Source organism: Arvicola amphibius, chromosome 17 (assembly GCF_903992535.2).
Source record: "Arvicola amphibius chromosome 17, mArvAmp1.2, whole genome shotgun sequence".
In the NCBI taxonomy this organism is placed as follows: Eukaryota; Metazoa; Chordata; class Mammalia; order Rodentia; family Cricetidae; genus Arvicola; species Arvicola amphibius.
In genome coordinates, this window is record NC_052063.2 from 32,501,052 (window position 1) to 32,520,129 (window position 19,078).

The window sequence follows — 19,078 nt, forward strand, 5'->3', positions numbered from 1 at the left end:
TGCCTTTCAGGGCTGGGCTGAAGAGCCAAAGCCAGTCTTATGCTGCCCCCTGGTGACGAAACTGATCCTCCCCTGCACATTCGCGGGCACTGGGCACAGGGCGGACATAGACCGGACCAGTCTGCAAATGGTAGGAATAAATTGTTCATCCAGCATAGTCGTGGATCCAGCATAGTTCTTCGTTCAAGTCCTGCCAAAGGTGCTAACTGAAAAACTGGCTGTTTTATTATCTGTAAAATGGAGCCCACAAGGGTAACGAGGCCCCTGCAGTTGAGAATAAAATACTTGGAGCAACGCTGACCTATCGTAAACAGCAGACACTAGGCACTTTGGTTGTTGTTGCTTAATTATTTGCTTGGGCATATGTACTTGATGTTGTTGATGAGACAAGGACTCGTTAGCCCAGACTGGCCTTGAAATTGCCACTGAACCAAGGGCAAACTTGAACAGCATCCTCCTGCCTCTACCTCCCAAGTGCTGGGCTTGGGTTCATGTGGTGCTAAGAATTGAACCCAGGGCTTTTTGCATGCCAGGCAAGCATTCAACACATACTATTTGATTGTCTTTAATGTGCGTGGATATATCGTCTGCATGTGTGTGCCACGTGCAAGTTTAGTATGCTCCGACGCTAGAGGAGGCGTCGCATCCCCTAGAACTGGAGCTGCAAATCGCTGTGTGCTACCAATGTGGGTCTTGGTAATCAAACCCAGGTCCTCTGCAAGAGCAGCCAGAACTCATAACCACAGCTCTACCTCTGCAGTCCCAGACAGTTTTTATGGCCCAGGATAAACAACAGGTTAGGAAAGCAGACAGTTCTCCATCTTACCCAGAGGTTTCTGGATTGGGGAAGGGTAATACAATTGCCTCCAAGACAGAGCCTAGAAGAGGCGTCTGTATCTTTATGAATGTCTTAGGTCTGAGAGCAGGGGTGGAGATCAGGCGGGAGTGTCTGTCCAGAGACTGGTCCAGCAAGTAATGTTTACCCTGAGGTCTGAGCTCAAGTGAGCTCATGGCACACACACCTTATATGCGCTTCCAGGTGCCCACTGCACATATGACTGTCTGCAGATGGTAGTGGAAGCCAGGTCCTGCCATTTGAAGATCTCAGGAGGTCCCCGTCCAAGGACAGGCAGAGAGGCCAGAGTAGCTGCAGCTTCAGTGGGCCCTGAATACAGCGAGGGGAGGAGGGCTCAACTCATTTTCGGTTGTGTAATTGTAGGGTCAGGCCAGTTTTGGTTAATGACACCGCCTGCCTGACACTTCATTGCCTCGCCTTCCCTCCGGGCCCCGCATCCCACCCAGCAACTGCAAAGATTGCATGAGAGAAAGCATTTGAGGGAAAAAAAAAAAAACCAACTTTATGGTGTGAGAACTTCAGGTTACAACCCAAGAGTGAGTCACAAAAGCAGGCCGATGGGTGTATTAGTTTTTTTAGGCTGGTATAATAAAACACCCCAAGCTGGGTGGATTAAGACAGAAATTTGACTCATGGTGTTGAAAGCTAAAATCCCAAGATTCGGGTATTGGCTAGTTAGCTCTTTCTGAGGACTGTGAAGGACATTATTAATTTTTCAAGGGATACAGTTCATCCTGTAGTAGTATCTTGACCATTTTTTAAAAAATAAAGTGGGATAGAAGGGGTTGGAGACATAACTCAGTGGTTAAAAGCACTGGCAGCTCTTCCCGAGGACCTGGGTTCAATTCTCAGCACCCATGTGGCAGCTCACAACTGTCAGTAACTCCAGTTCCAGGGGATTTGATATCCCTCTTCTAGCCTCCAAGGGCACCAGGCACATGTGTGGTACAAACACATACTTTCAGGCAAAATAGCCACACACATAAAACAAAACAAAATAAAAATTAATAAGTAGAATATAGCCGGGTGGTGGTGGTGCACGCCTTTAATCCCAGCACTCGGGAGGCAGAGGCAGGCAGATCTCTGAGTTCGAGGCCAGCCTGGTCTACAAGAGCTAGTTCCAGGACAGGCTCTAGAAACTACAGGGAAACCCTGTCTCGAAAAAACAAAAAAAAATAATAAAATAAATAGAATATAAAATGCTGTGGGACAATGGTCTTTTACCCTGTAAAGACTTGTCACTTGTATTGTTTTAATAAAATGCTGATTGGCCAGTAGCCAGGCAGGAAGTATAGACAAGGCAACCAGAACAGGAGAATTCTGGGAAGAGCAAAGGCTCAGTCTGCAGTCATCACCCAGATGCAGAAGAAGCAAGATGAGAATGCCTCACTGATAAGGTACCAAGCCATGTGGCTAACACAGACAAGAATTATGGGTTAATGTAGGATGTAAGAGTTAATAAGAAACCTGAGCTAATAGGCCAACCAGTTTATAATTAATGTAAACCTCTGTGTTTCTTTGGGACTGAACACTGCGGGACTGGGCGGGACAGAAATCACTGTCAACAATAAAATATCAGTAAGTACCTGGGCATGGTGGCACATGCCTTTAATCTCAGCACTTTGGAGGCAGAGGCAGAGGATCTCTATGAATTCAAGATCAGCTTGGTCTACATAGAGAGTTCTAGGACAGCCTGGGCTATATAGAGATTCTCAAAAAAAAAAAAAAAAACAAACATGAACATATATCCAGAGGAATCTAATGTTTCCAAGGGTACCTGTATTCATGTACACACACCCTCATGCAGACACAACATACATACATAATAAAATCACAAAAATAAATGTCCAAAAGAGAGGGGTGTGTGTGTGTGTGTGTGTGTGTGTGTGTGTGTGTGTGTGTGTGTGTTTTCGAAACAAGAATTTTCAGTGTAATAGCTTTGGCTGTCCTGGACTCGAACTCACAGAGATCCACCTGCCTCTGCCTCCTGAGTGTTGGGATTAAAGGCATGTACCATCATGCCCTGCTAAAAAATATTTTTAAAAAAAATTTTTTAAAGAAAAGCCAGTGCTCTCTCGGCCTCAGGGTTGCTGTCTCCAGATGTGAGCCCTCAGTTAAGGCCCCAGGGCCATGCCTGCCTGCATGCTGCCACAATCCCTGCTTGATGGTCATGGCCTAATTGTCTGGAACAAAGAGCCCCAAATTAAATGTCTTTTTTTTTTTTTACAAGTTGTCCTGGTCATGGTGCCTTGTTATGGCAATAGAAAGAAAGTAAGACATATTGTTTAGTGAACCCTTGTTCCCATTTTTTTTTTTGCATATATGGTTCCCAATACTTTCTAGTGCAGGTTGTGTTTTTTGTAAAACCAAACCAGCAAAAAGGGTGTAAGATGGCTTGGTGAACCAAAGTGCTTGCTACACAAGCCTGACTGACCTGAGTTCGATACTTGGAACCCAAGTAAAAAAGCCAGGTTTTGCTGGTGTGGTGAAGCACATTGCTGTCAATCCCAGCACTCAGGAGGCAGAAGGCAGGTAGGTCTGCATACTGAGTTCCAGGCCAGCTAGGATTGCACTGTGAGACATTTTCCCCTCTCCCGCAGAAAGGACAGACTTGATGACATCTGTAACCCCAGTGCTCCTACAGGTGTGACAGGCGTGTCACCGAGAAGCTCTTAGTCCAGCAGAGAAAAGAAAGAAAGACTCTGCCTTTAAAGGTAGAAGGAAAGAACCAAATATTGTCCTCTGACCTGCACCCATGTGCGCGTTCTCTCTCTCTCTCTCTCTCTCTCTCTCTCTCTCTCTCTCTCTCTCTCTCACACACACACACACACACACACACACACAACACACACACAAATTAAATAAATAAGTAGATAGATAGATGATAGATAGATAGATGATAGATAGATAGATCGATAGATAGACAGACTTTCAGGCTTTAGAGTTTAAAAGATCCTTTGGATGTTGGCCACCATTACGAATCACTCTGCACTGCTTTTAGAACTATGTTACTGGGTGCGGGGAGGGGGGAGGGGGAAGGGAGTCACTGGAGAGATGGCTCAGAGGTTAAGAGCACTGACTGATCTTCTGGAGATCCTTAGTTCAATTCCCAGCAACCTCATGAAGGCTCACACACATCTGAAATAAGATCTGGTGCCCTCTTCTGGCAGGAATGCATACAGGATATTAAATACGTACATATTAAATCAATCTTTAAAAAAAACAACAACTATATTATGGGCACATCTTTCTCCCTCTGCGTAGAGTCTAAGCCTGAGGAGGATGGCAGCTCATGACAACAACATGCATCATCGTCACACTGTGGAGCAGCTGGGACGCACAGCGCAGGCCTTTGTGAGGAAACACCAGGGGCTGCCATTCATTCAGCGTTTCTTATGTCCTGGGCCCTAGGCTAAAGGGTTCACGTGGACTCTCTTATCTAAGAGGCAAGTCTATCCCAGAGGTGCTGTGCTGTGCCCTGCAATCAAGGAGCAGAGACGTGAGCCCTGGAGGGGGCACGGCTCCAACTGCAAGGTGGCAGCAAGCCCCACCTTAGGAAGCTGATGCCTGCAGCCTGGAGTCTTTCCCAGGTATGACGGAGGTGACCATAATGGAAAAGCTGTGTGCTGAGCTGACTATTGAATGAATTCTTCACGGCAACAAGAAAACAGTTGTGTGGGACATTGACCTGAGGACCGACGGCCCACGGGGCGCGGAGTCTGCCGCTGGATGAGCACATTGCTTTGCTGGGAGGCATAGTGAGTAATAACATTTCAAAACTGACTCAGCTCATCCAAGTCTTCCATGTACCAACTCTGGCAGACCTGGGGGGTGACACTCAGAAAGCCAATGAAGACCAGACGGAGAAGCTGCACTCTGACAGACACCCTCCCCTGCAGTGGAGATGGGAAGGTCGCCCCACTGGCAACCATGGGAAACCCGGATAAGCTCACGACACTGGAATCTGGTTCCTGCGCAAAAGATTATATTGGCATTTTCTCACTGATACCTTTACCGCCTATGACTGCCAGCTCATCAATGCCCCTGGGCCTGATCCAGTGGCAATATGCCTTCACCACCTATGGCATCAGCCCATAGGTCAAGCCGTGGTAGCTGTGGTTTAATATGTGTAAACCCATTGCTTACAACACAAGCCTACTTGCAGAAGAAATGTACTCTTTTGTGAACTGACTGGATTCCAGCAAAGGATTTAATACCAAGATCTTAATCTCAAAAAAGAAAGGGCCTGTGTAGCCGCAGGCAGCCAGAAAAGGCCCAGGTCCTTAGCTCCCTGTGTTGGACAGTTTATGTCAACTTGAAACAAGCTAAAATCATCTGAGAGGAGGGAACCTTAATTAAGACCAGGCTGTGGGCAAGCGTATAGGACATTTTCTTAATTAGTGATTGATGGGGAAGGCCCAGCCCATGGTCGGTGGTGCCATTCCTGGCCTGGTGGTCCTGGGTTCCATAGGAAAGCAGGCTGAGAAGACCTGAGGAGCAAGCCAGTAAGCAGCACCCCTCCATGGCCTCTGCATCAGCTCCTGCTGCCAGGTTCCTGCCCTGTTTGAGTTCCTGTCGTGACTTCCTTCCGTGATGAACATTGATACGAAGTGTAGGCTAAACAAACCAGCCAACCCTTTCCTCCCTAACTTACATAGTGTTTCATTGCAGCAACAGTAACCATAAGACACTTCTCCGCCCCCCCCCCCATCCCTAAATCCTCCTCTGGCCCTGGAAACCCTAACAACAAGCATTTAATTAGCTCCACAGTAGTGATACCCAGCTTTGTGTAGGTATCCTCCAGAGTGCTCAGAGCCTCCAGCCTTTACTCCCATGTCTTTAGCCAGGAGAGGAGAGATCATTCTGAATTGTCCCCGGAGTCCTTCCCTCCCTGGGTTGTGCCAGCCTCATCTCCCAAACCAGCCAAGACTCCAGATGTAGCTAGAACCAGCCCTTAACTTCTTAGCAGTGGTTAGAAAGACTACCCACCCCAATAAACCCACGGCTTGACCCAATAAACATCAGTAACACTAGTCAGGTGACCACTTCCAGAACAATAAAAAGCTCTAACCTTATCAATGGCTTGACTGAGGGAACTAGGGAATGGAATTCATTTCACAGAGAAGACAGACGGAAAGCCCTGGGTAGTGTGGCCTGGGATTTTAACTGGGGTGTTAAGGGATGAGATGAAGTCACAGGAAAGGAAGTTACTGGGTGCCCTTTGACCTCTGACTCTTAGGATGTCACAAGGGTGTCCAAATCGCCACTCACTTTGACAGCAGGTCATCACTAGTTAGATTAAGCAAGGTCATCTATCTATTAGGAGCTTCTCCAGTGTCCCGGCTGCTCCCTGTCAAAGACAGGAACATCAGCAATGACAGCTCCCGGAGGGGGCCCCTCTCGGGCCCAAGGTACATGCTTAAGGCCCCTGCTTTATTTTTGCCACTGTTTTGTTTGTGAATTGGCCTCACTGTGTAGCCCAGGCTGGCCTCCAGTCCTCCCCACTCTGGCTAGGGCTGCGATTGCTTGTGTGCCACCGCCGTATCCATCAGGGCCCTGCTTTCTGTCTTAGCAGGCAGGCACTTGTTCCTTCCCTTCGTGATCCCTTAGAACCCCTAGTCTCCAGCCTTTGGCTCTTTCATCATTTAAGTTCTATATTCACAGCATATAGTCACGTTCAGAGTTCCCACCTCTAGAAAAACAAAGTCAGGTTGCTGTCAGTCAAGTTCAGTCCTGCAGCACCTCCAGACAGGGAGCTGAAACATCTGGTGAGTGTTTATGCTCCACCCATGAGGACGCAGACCAGTTAGCAAACCGTGATGGTACAAGGTAACCAGAGCTGCAGTTCTGATGAGGACATGGTGTCATAGGCGCTCCCAGCAGGGACACGCAGTCCTAAATTTCTCAGGCAATCACTAATTGTGCCTGCTCAGAAGCCTTCTCTCCAGCTAGCGAAGTCCAGACTCTTATGGACACTCCCCTTCCAGGTGCTCCTGGGATGCATCTAATTGGTCTACCCAATCAAGGTACTTACATTCCCCTAATCAGTGACCCGAGCCTGGCCAATTAGAAGACTACCTAGGAAAGGTGGCGTCCATCTTTGGTGTCGTGCCCATTTGGGGCAACTGAGATAGCTGTAACCATGTACTGATGGAGCCATCTCTCCAGTCACTGAGAGTAATGTGTCAGTGTGAAATGGTGAACAACCCCTGACAAGTTACCCAGCGTGAACCTGCCACAGAATGCTTTGCTTTGTATATTAATGTCGCGCCTGCATGCGTGCGTACGTGTGTATGTGTTTGTGTGCACACGCGCGCGCATGTGTGTCTGTGTGTGTATGTCTGTGTGTGTGCATGGGAATGTGTGCGTCGTGTGTGTGTGTGTGTGCCTATGTGTGTGTGCGCGCACGGGAATGTGTGCGTGCGCGTATGTGTGTGTACTGTGCACGTGTGTCTGTGCACACACAGACGCAGAGGTCAGGGGATAACTGTGGGAATCAGTTCTCTTCTCCCACCTTGTGGGGCGCGGAGGCTAGAGAGCGCCCGTTACCTTACCCACAGCTGCTCTGGAAAGCTTCTTTGTCCAGTCTGCTCTAACCAGGCATTCTGTCACTTGTAACTAAATACATCCCTAACTGAAACCCTGGTGGAGCTATAGAAGATACAGGAAACACAGAGCCTACGATAACAACCTCTCCACGCTCCACAACCACCAGCCTTGTGAACTTGGAAGAACGGAGATCTTGCTAAAGGAAGCATGCCCTCAGGGAAACACCCAGCTTCAAATAGGCAGAGCGGCAGAGTGGCCAGGGCTTTGCACAAGAAAGGGGACCGGAAGGAGTGCCCTGTGGTTAGGAAGAGGAAGCTTAGAGCAGAAGGGTGGATGACATCCATCGGGCCTGCCAAGGACCACAGGATGTGAGCAATGGTGGAGTCAGCTGAGCTCAGGGCTCCGAAAAGAACCCTCGAGCTGTGACTTCTTGTGGCCGGCAGACCTTCACAAGCCTCAGTCAGTCTTGGTGGGTGGGCAAAGCCAAGCAGCTCTGGATAGAGCCAGCTGTGGTCAAGATTAACCCTCTGCAAGGAAATTCCAGCCCTCTAATTAGCATCTTGCCTTTCTCGCTCTCCCTGTGCAGTCAAGCTCCCTGGGAAAGTTCTTCACATTTGACATCTTCCCCTGTGCACCTCATTACACTGCCAGCTGCCTACTGCTCCCCCCAAGCCAATGAAAGTGGGGCCCACGTCACACATGCTATTCTAGGTGTAAAGAATGAGCCCTCGGGCCAGGCGGTGGTGGCGCATGCCTTTAATCCCAGCACTCGGGAGGCAGAGGCAGGCGGATCTCTGAGTTCAAGGCCAGCCTGGTCTACAAGAGCTAGTTCCAGGACAGGCTCTAGAAACTACAGGGAAACCCTATCTCGAAAAACAACAACAAAAAAAAGACAAACAAACAAAAACAAACAAAAAAAGAATGAGCCCCCGGGGGCTGGAAAGATGGCTCAGTGGTTTAGAGCATTGCCTGCTCTTCCAAAGGTCCTGAGTTCAATTCTCGGCAACCACATGGTGGCTCACAACCATCTGTAAAGAGGTCTGGTGCCCTCTTCTGGCCTGCAGACATGCATACAGACAGAATATTGTATACATAATAAATAAATAAATATTAAAAAAAAAGAATGAGCCCCCATCTTTATCTCAGTAAGACTCCTGGAGTATCAACGGTTAGTCATGACCTGTCTTAGTTCAATACCCACGTCTCACTGTTCTTACCTGTCCGTTTTTAAATCCCTGGCCCCCAGAGGCTTATGGCCATATCATACAAAATGCATTTAGTCCAACTTCAAAAGTCCCCAGTCTTTCATAGTCTCAACATTGTTTAAAAGTCCAATGTCTCCTCTGAGATTCACACAATATCTTAATTCTAAATCCCTGTAAAATAAAAATAAAAAAAAATCACATACTCTGACACACAATGGCACAGAATATGCATTACAGTTCCAAAAGCGAGGAAGAGGAGCACAGCGAGGAAATAGTGGGCAAACGCAAGACCAAACGCCAGCAGGGCAAACTCTAAATCCTGCAGCTCCATGTCTGATGTCAAGAGCATAGATGGGGGCTGGAGAGATGGCTCAGAGGTTAAGAGCATTGCCTGCTCTTCCAAAGGTCCTGAGTTCAATTCCCAGCAACCACATGGTGGCTCACAACCATCTGTAATGGGGTCTGGTGCCCTCTTCTGGCCTGTAGGCATATTGTAAAATAAGTAAATAAATAAGTAAATAATTTATTTTAAAAAGGAGCATAGATGGCCCTGCCCTTCCATCTTTGCTGACTGCAACACACTTCTTTCCCTTAAGCTGGTCTCACCCACTGTGTGCAGCTCTCCTTGGCAGGTATCCCATGACTCTGGCATCGCCAACAAGTTGGAGTCTCCAATGCAATCTTGGCTTTTCTTTCACAGTTGCATAAAATGGTCCTTCTGGCCCTCAGTGCAGGGACTCCCCTACCACATGCCTGGCCACAGCAGCTTTCTGAACTGTGGAGGAAGATTCCACAATCCCTTTATTTCTGTATCCTTCATGCCACTAAAACCAGAACCACGGGACCCACAGCTGCCAGTTTGGGGTGGCACCTGGGCCCTCCTTGAATCATATTTGCATAAGCTTTGATCTGTTGATTCTCTTTAGGAAAAGGTAATTCCACAAGCCTTTTCTGTTCACAGATTGCAAGATTAGCCGGGGGGCTCCCATTCTTCCATTCCTCCTCATCTCCTTTACCTCAAATCATCATCCAGCGTTCAACTTCCTGGGCTCCTTTTCTCCTCAAACTGCATTTTGTATTTCTTCTCGCCCCATTTGCTCTTTCTTGTTGCAGACTTGTGTAAGAGTGATCACTAAATAACTCAGCAGCAGAGTCACTGTCTTTGTGTCTCCTCTGCCAAGAGAACCAGTCTAAAACATTTACAGTTTAGCCCCAGGCAGAAAGTAGCTGCAAGCTTTGCGCATACAGCACAGGAACGGCCTCTAGTCCAATTGCTACTCTTGGTCTCCTCTGAAATCTCTTGAGCTGGGTCTACATAGTTCCCATGGCTCTCAGCACCACTGTCTTCCAAACTCCTTCTAAGATAGCCCAGTTAAGACCTGTTTTCACTTTTCAAGTCCAAAGTCCCAGTCTTCCAAGTTCTTCCGAAACCCAGCATTGTCAGGCCTCTTACAGCAACGACCCACTCCTGACCTCAGCTCTTGTCTTACTTTTCTCTTTTTTGTGAAGAGACATCATGACCAAGGCAACTTAGAGAAAAAAGAGTTTACTGGAGGCTTATGGTTTTAGAGGGTGAGCCTATAACCATCTGCGGGAGCATGGCTCGTGTACAAGCAAGCATGGCAGTGGAGCAGTATCTGAGACTTCACGTCTTGAGACACAACCACAAGGCAGAGAGAACAGCATGGACGTTTGAAACCTCAGTGCCTACCCCAGCCATGCACCTCCTTTAACAAGGCCATACCTCCTATTTTTTACCCAGGCAGTTCCATCAACCAAGCAATCAAAGAGTCTATGGGGCCATTCTCATCCAAACCGCCACATCATCCCTAGTGCGGAGAACTAAACCCAGGACTTTGAGCACCTGTCATTGAGCTCTAGACTAGCCAAGCCACTTTAAAGTGAGCTTCCAATGGCACACGCCTTTGATCCCAGCACTCAGGAGGCAGAGGCACGTGGATCTCTGAGTTCGAGACCGGCCTGATCTACAAAGGGAGTTCCCGGATAGCCGGCAATGTTACACAAAGAAACTCTGTCTTGAAAATAAAAATAAAAAATAAAATAAAGTGAGCTTCCAACCTGGTTTTCACTATACTATCCCTCTTTTTTCCCCCAAATCTCTGATAATGTCTTCAATTAGAATTTTTAATTTTTTTTTAAGACAGGGTCTCACTATGTTATTTGGCTGTCCTGGAGCTCACTCTGTAGACCATGCTGGTCTCGAGACCCGTCTGCCTCTGCCTCCCGAGTGCTGGGACTAAAAGTGCGCTCTACCACACCCAGCCAATTTTGTTTTAGATTTTATTTATTTGTTTAGTGTGTGTATGCATGTTGGGGGAGAAACACATGTGCACCACACATGTTAGGTCAGAAGCAACTTTCGGGAGTCTGTTCTTTTCTTCCATGATGTGGGTGCCAGGAGTAGAACCCAGATCCTTTACACATCTGGCTCTTCCTATGGTCTCTCCTTCTTGTTCTTCTAGCTCTTTGCATGTTCTACTACTGTTATGAGTTTTTAAAATTTATTTATTTATTATATATACAATATTCTGTCTGTGTGTATGTCTGAAGGCCAGAAGAGGGCACCAGACCTCATTACAGATGGTTGTGAGCCACCATGTTGTTGCCGGGAATTGAACTCAGGACCTTTGGAAGAGCAGGCAATGCTCTTAACCTCTGAGCCATCTCTCCAGCCCCTGTTGTGGGATCTTATTCATACATGAGGCTGTACTGATATGATGTGTTCACTGGTTCACAGTGGCTTTCGCAGCCAGGTCACATGGATTCAAACTGCTGCACTTAAATGCGGTGGTTGTAAGAAGCTGAGTCCTGGGAAGACGTAAATCACAGGGGACAGTTTGGTGGCAGAGTCCTTACCTAGCATACAGGAGGCCCTGGTAAATCATCGTTCTCACCCCTCCAAGGGAGCCAACGTTTTGAATTATTAGAATTTAGATACATGAACTAAACAGAGGATGTTTGCCTGATATCTTTTATTCAGTGTGTTTTGAGATTCATGCGTGTTGTTGCATGCATCCATGGTTCATTTTCTGTTTCTTGTTTTTGGTTTGGTTTCATTCTTCAAGACAGGGTTTCTCTGTAGCTTTGGTGCCTGTCCTGGAACTCGCTCTGTAGACCAGGCTGGTCTCGAACTCACAGAGATCCGCCTGCCTCTGTCTCCCGAGCGCTGGGATTAAAGGTGTGCACCGCCACCACCACCCAGCTCCATAGTTCATTTTTCTTTTCAAGCAGCATTCCATTAAAAAAAACAAAAGTCGGTCTTTAGTTTGTGTGCCCGTGTGTGCATGTGTGTATCTAAGAGCACGGGCACACGGGGACTGGAAGTCAGCATTAGGTATCTCTCTCCATCTCTTTCCATCTTCTGTTTTGAGATAGGGCTCTCATAGAGCCTGGACTGGCTGACTGGCCAGCAAGCTCCGGTGACTTCTCTGTCTCTCTCTCTCCAACACTGGGGTTACAGCCATGTGCCCAACTTCTGTGTGGGTTCTGGGGATCCAAACTCATCTTCATGGCAAACATTTACCAAAGCGAGCCATCTCTTTAGCTCCTTTGCTTTCTTTTTTTTCAGCAGAACCTCACTCCGTAGCCCCTTCTGGCCCGACTCTACAGGCCAGCCTCAGCCTCCTGAGTTCTGGGGGTACAGGGGTGAGTCACTACACCCACGGTCTATGGTCTTTATTGAGGCAGGGTCTTGCGGTATAGCTCCTCAGGCCCGCTCTAACTCACGACTCCCTACCTCAGCCTTCCAAATTCTGAAATTATCACCACGTTCCATCCAGCTGCCAGAATTCATCTTTTTCTTTTCTGAAATGATGGAATGATGGACAACAGTAAAATAACCAGTTTAGGGTCATTGGGCAGAAAACTATGATTATTTTGTGTCAAGTCTACGTGAACGTATGTTTTATTTTCTCTTTAATAAATAAATAGCTGGAAGCGTAACTGTTGGACCATTGATAGGGTGGATGAATACTTAACTGTATAAAAATTGCCAGGGCTGCAGAGATGGTTCAGCAGTTAGGAGCACTGGCTGTTTCTCCAGAGGACCAGGGTCCAATTCTCAACATCCACATGGCAGCTCACAACTGTCTGTAACTCCAGTTCCAGAGGATCCTACACTTCTTCGGACCTCCATGAGCAATGCACATGCATAAATAATGCATAGATACACATGCAGGCAAACACCTATACACATAAAATAAAAATCTTAAAAATAAAAATTGTTGCCAGACAGTAGTAGAGCACATCTTTAATTCTAGTACTCAGAATGTAGATCTCTGTAAGTTCGAGGTCAGCCTGGTCTACAGAGTTAGTTCTAGGACAGCCAAGGCTATCAAAGAAACTCTATCTTGAAAAACAAAAATAACAAATAGATAAATAAGAATTACTAAGCTGGGTGTAGGAGGCAGAAGCAGGTGGATCTCTGTGAGTTCAATGGAACCTGACTGGACATAGAAACAAGGCAACCTTAAACTGGGCCTAGTGATGCACGCCTTTAATCCCAGCACTTGGAAGGCAGAAGCAGGTGGATCTCTGTTAGTTCAAGGTCAGCCTGGTCTATAAGAGCTAGTTCCAGGACAGGCACCAAAGCTACAGAGAACCCTTGTCTCAAAAAAAAAAAAAAAAAAAAAAAAAAAAAAAAAAACAAACAAAAAGATAGGGTCTTACTATGTATCCTGGCTGGCCTGGAACTTATTCTGTAGACCAGGCTGACCGAAATCACAGAGATTCAAGTGCTCCTGTCTCCCTAGTGGCTAGTGGGACTAAAGGCATGTGCACCATACTCAGCCTGATCTTGATGACAGAAGACGGTTGACACTTTTCATATGCTTTTTGGTCACTGGGCTTGTCACCATATTACAGAAATCTCTGACATTTCCCACACACCCGTCCATCTTTACACCAAAATTTTGCTTGCCTGTTTTTCTTTTGAGCTATTTTTTTTTGTATTTTTATTTGCTCTCTGTGTGTATGTGTGTGTGCACACGTACACACACGTTCGTGCATCGGGGTCACATGTATGGAAGTCAGAGGTCAACTTGCTGGAGTTGGGTCTCTCCTTCTACCATGTGGGTTCCAAGAATCAGACTCAGTCATCAGGCTTGGTAGCAGGCAGTTTTACCTACTGAGCCATACTTCCTTATTCATTTTCTAAATATCTTCTGGTGAACAAAGCTTCATTCAGTCTTAGTGTCTATTTCTCCCTTTTCCCCTTTATAGCTTCCACAGGTTAAGAAAAGTTGTTTTGGCTGAGTGGACAGCTATTTTGTCTTCACCGAAAGGTTTTAGCTATTTGAAGTCTACAACTACCTTGTGTTAATTTTTGCAAGTGGTATGACGTGAGGCATCAGGACATCTTTGTTGAAAGAAAGGGGAGAGGAAGAGGAGGAGGAGAGAAAAGAGAAGAGTTCTTTGGGGGTGATATGAGCAGTTGGCACCGTGGGAAGTCTCACCTTTCATCCCTTCACAGAAACAGAAAATCGACTAACAAAGTATGGATCAAAATACCTTTACAAGAAGCCTAGAATCCAGGTGAAAGGTGGTACCCAAAGGACAGACTGGAGAGTGGCCACGTTGAACCAGTCCTGTATCGTTTCTGAGTCTTGGAGCTTCAGTAATGCCATCTTCAGTGGAGAAGCCTCCAGCACGCTGGTCCCAGACCCATTCCAGAGCCAAGTGATCAATGGGGAAAAGGAATTAAAGAATGAGCACTCTGTCTGGCAGGCACTGTGGCAGACTGTAAGGGATGTGCGGCAGCAGGGAGCAGGGATCTCAGGGCAGAGCTGATAAACACTAAGGAACTGAGACCAAGTGGGAAAATTATCTATTAGGTTGAAAGATTTAGAAGGAGGTGGCTGCTGCATAACAAAATAATAAAATGAAAAACAATCCTGAGACCAAAATGTAATGTACAAGCAATAGATATAGAATTCTTGTCTGTTTGTTTCTTTTGAGACAGAGTTTCAAAAAACTTTGTTGCTTTGGAGCCAGTAGACCAGGTTGGCCTTGAACTCACAGAGATCCTCCTGCCTCTGCCTTCTGAGTGCTGGAATTAAAGGGGTGCACCACCACCACCCAGTAGAATATTTTATTTAAAAATAAAATGACCCGGGCTGGAGAGATGGTTTAGCGGTTAAGAGCATTGGCTGCTCTATCAGAGGTCCTGAGTTCAGTTCCCAGCAACCACATGGTGGCTTACAACCATCTAAAATGAGATCTGGTGCCCTCTTCTGGCCTGCAGGCATGAAGGCAGGCAGAACACTGTATGCATAATACATAAATAAATCTTTGAAAAAATAATAAAATAAAAAAAATAACATGACCCCTGAAGTCTACTTCTGTCCCATGAATCTGGGAATCCCTGTGGCAGAGCCACATTGCTTGTTTTCTTTAGCTTGTAAATCTGGAGGTACAAACAGTTTTAGTACTGAGATACAACGTGCAGTCAAATACTGGGAGCATTCTTTTAAAAGCTACATTACATTCATTTATCTGTATGTATTTCCGTGGATGCGTGCATGCCAAGACACACGTGTTGAGGCCAAAGGATGACTTACAGGAGTCACTTCTCCCCATCCTCCACAGGGGTCCCAGACATCCACCTCAGGTCATCAGACTTGGCAGCAGGCATCCTTGCCCTCGGAGCCATCTGCTGGCCCCTCAGAGTCTAAGACCATTCTAATGTGAGCTGTTTTCAGATCCAGCTTTCTCAGTCACCATATATCAACCCATCGAGTTCTTTGTTCTTGTTTTTCAGGAGAGAGTTTCTCTGTGTAGCCGTGACTGTCGTAGAACTAGCTCTGTAGACCAGGATATCCTTGAACTCAGAGCTCCGCCTGCCTCTGCCTCTGAGTGCTGGAATTAAGGGCGTACATCACTACCACTGTCCGGCCAGTCATTACTATCTTTGATCCCACCTCTTTAGTGTCTCTTATCTGGTTCCCTTAATTAAGTTTTAAACAAAACTTTTTTTTTTTTTTTTTTTTTTTTTTTTTTTTTTTTTTTTTTGGTTTTTCGAGACAGGGTTTCCCTGTAGTTTCTAGAGCCTGTCCTGGAACTAGCTCTTGTAGACCAGGCTGGCCTCGAACTCAGAGATCCGCCTGCCTCTGCCTCCCGAGTGCTGGGATTAAAGGCGTGCGCCACCACCGCCAGGCCCAACAAAACTTTTTTTTAAACTAAGTTTTAAACAAAACAAAGCCCTTTGCATTGCTAAATGTGTCCTTTGTGATTTCCTTCCCGCTGCTTTATTCATTAGGTTCCCCCCTCCCCCCCAGTCCCCAGCCTTGAACTCAGCTAAGCCTTCATTTCCTCAGGCCCTATGTCTCTGCCTGTCTCCAGCCTAAAGCACCCATTCTTCTTGTCATCTCCCTCCTGCTCTTGCAACGTCAAATGACACCATGAGCCTTGCTTTTTCTCGACCCCTTGGCTAGAAATCATATCCTTCCCTGGTGCCCATGACCCTCTCTGCAAACCTCCATCGCAGACATAAAAGGTCTGGGTTATAATTGTTAGTTACCTATGGGGCATCCTCATTGACCTGTAAACAGTCTACGTGTTTTTAACTCTTGACCTTAAGGGCCTGCCGTCATGCTGGGATACATGAGAAGTGTTTAGTAAAGAGATGGAATCTGGTCTGCATAGACACTTGGAATAGATTCCTTAATCTCCCGTGTCTCTATTTCCTAGTCTATAAACTGTACAGAACGCCTCTGCCACAAAGTGACTGCGGGACTGAAGTGGGATATCCATATTCTGCTTTGTTTTTTGTTTTTTGTTTGTTTGTTTGTTTTGTTTTGTTTTTTTGAGACAGTCTCACTATATAGTTCTGACTGTCCTGGAACTCACTATGTAGACTAGAACTCACAGAGATCCACCTGCCTCTGCCTCCCGAGTGCTGGGATTAAACGTGTGCGCCACCACCGCCCAGCTTCCATATTCTATTTCAGCAGCCTGCTCCATGGCAATTGCTCAATAAATGTTTGCCCGTTCCCTTTTCCCACTTTCTAGACCTTTCAGAGATACTCCTTCCTACTTACACTTCCTTAACTGACCACTAGGTGGTGGTAGCTGGTGGCCTGATGGTCCCAGCACCGCCTCCCCAATGCCTTATCCCGGGCCCCCATACTCAGACCAAAAAGCATGAAGGTTAATAATGTGTTGACGGAGGATATCCTCTCCCGAAACAACTTGGCAGCCTACCACTATTCTTGGCATCCTTGTCATGAACTTCAGAAAGTTCTTACTTGATTTTCTTGTTTAGGTTATAATTCAGCTCTCATTTGAAGGCGCGCTGTCTTAAGAAGGTAAGCGGAACGAGAGACAGAGAGACAATGATTAATGGGCGTTGTAGGAGAACCACAGGGAGAAGATGTTTACAGGCATGTCCTTCTTCCTTACCCAGCAGGTAGCCCCAGTTCCCTCACAGTCGTGAGCTGGGGCTGGGGTGTGATGCCAGTATTCAGGGGAGGGCATTCAAAGAGGCGAGGACAGAGTCTGCTCTCAAGGAGTTTGTGGTCTGGTGGTGGACAAAGAACCCATTAAAATGAAGTACTAAGCGCCAGGTTCTGAGGCCATGGTGAGGACGGCTGAGGTTCGCTCTGTTCAAGGTGGGGTTTTACCACGTAGCCCAGGCTGGTGTGAAAAACCCCGTATGTTCTGGACCATCCTCCTGCCTCTGTTTCCTGAGTTCTTGGACAATAGGCTTGGGCTGCTGTCACACCTGACTTTTTTTTCTTTAATTTATTTATTATGTATATAATATTCAGCCTCCATGTATGCCCACACGCCAGAAGAGGGCACCAGATCTCATTACAGATGGTTGTGAGCCACCATGTGGTTGCTGGGAATTGAACTCAGGACCTCTGGAAGAGCAGCCAGTGCTCTTAACCTCTGAGCCATCTCTCCAGTCCCCTACACCTGGCTTTTTGAATACAAGTTTGGAACAGTCCAAGATGTTCAGTCCAGGAATAACTGCAAAGGTTTTCTGAGGAGCTGGGGGACAGAGTAATTGCAGACTTGGGTAAAAATAAGTATTCTCTCGTCTTTTGGAACCAGTCTTAGCAGCTCATACCCTGGGACGAGCGGAGCACCCAGCCATCAAGGAGATCCAAGACATTAATATGAAACATGGTCTGGACAGAACAGACAGTGTGGAAGAGACCAAGACGAGCCAAGCTGAAGAAAGTGAGCTACGGAAAACACGTATATTAGCGCCTCTGTAATTTTAAAGGCTATTGCTTATGCTGTCGTGTACCACTGAAACAGACAGACTTCCCTGAAGACACTTCCAAGGTTGCTGCTGTGATTCCTCTGGGTGGGAGGGCAAAGGACGGGGGAGTTTGAAAAGTGACATGTTTACTTTTTGCCTTCTTATACTCTAAGTTTTAAATAATTATGTATTATCATTTTTGCAAATGCAAAGTTAATAAAAAAAAAAAAACCAAAAACATTCATATTCAGGGGATAGCCAAACCCAGAAAGTAGCAAGTGTCAACCTTGTGACTAAGGGCCGATTCTGGAAGGCTATGACTGACAGAAGAGCTCATATTTGGCTCATTTGTGTTGATTTTCCACTTCTGTTATAATTCCAGCCTAAGCTATTGCTATGTCCTCCTCCACCTTTTGAGACAGGATCTCATGGGCACAAGCTGACCTGGCTCTGGCCTTGAACCTTAGGAGGGTGGCAAGGTTGCTCAGTGGTTAAGAGTCACTACCTCTTCCAGAGGACTTGGGTTACTTTCACAAGGCCCAAGTTGGATGGCAGCTTCAGCTCCAGCGGGGCATCCTGTGCCTTTGGCCTCTACAGGCACCTGCACATACTTACACAAGCATATGCATAGTTAAAAGACAATAAAAACAAAATCTTCATTTTTTTTTTTAATTTCTACTCATGTGTCCGTGTGTAGGTGTGTGTGCATGTGTGCAGGTACCCATGGAAGCCATAAGAATGCCCTAGATTCCCTAGAGCTGGAATTACAGGAAGTTGTGAACCATCCAGTGTGGGTGCTGGGAACTTAGGTTGCCATAGCTCCAGTCCATTTTTTTGGGGGGGGGAGTGCGGTGGTTGTTCTAAAGAGTAGCTAGAAAGGGAAGTCGCTGAGGCAAAGACAGATTTAGCGAGTGGTGCAGGGGAGATCCAGGTACCCATTGAGGTTCAGGAAAGAGACACAAGACAACACAAGGTAAGAAAGGCTTTGGGAAGAGTCACCTCTGCGAGACAAGTAAGTGACAGTCCCTCAGCCTTCAGGCTATTACAGTAGCTCCTGATATCTTTTTCCTACCAATGTAGCCTGAGGTCAGTTTCAACCAGATTCCATTTGGGCCACAAAATTGGGTGGATACCTAGCAGGAAGCCTGCCTGTAAGTGTCCACTGAAACTACTTGGTGACTCCCCGCCTGGGCCTGGCACTGTTTAGGCCATGGAAGCTGGAGAAAAGGAAGAATAACA

The 19,078-nt window shown here is 46.6% G+C and overlaps 1 pseudogene; it reads left to right on the plus strand.

The window, feature by feature from the left end:
• Window positions 1–4,138: 4,138 nt before the first annotated feature.
• On the plus strand, window positions 4,139–4,954 carry LOC119803644 (annotated as a pseudogene).
• Window positions 4,955–19,078: the final 14,124 nt, after the last annotated feature.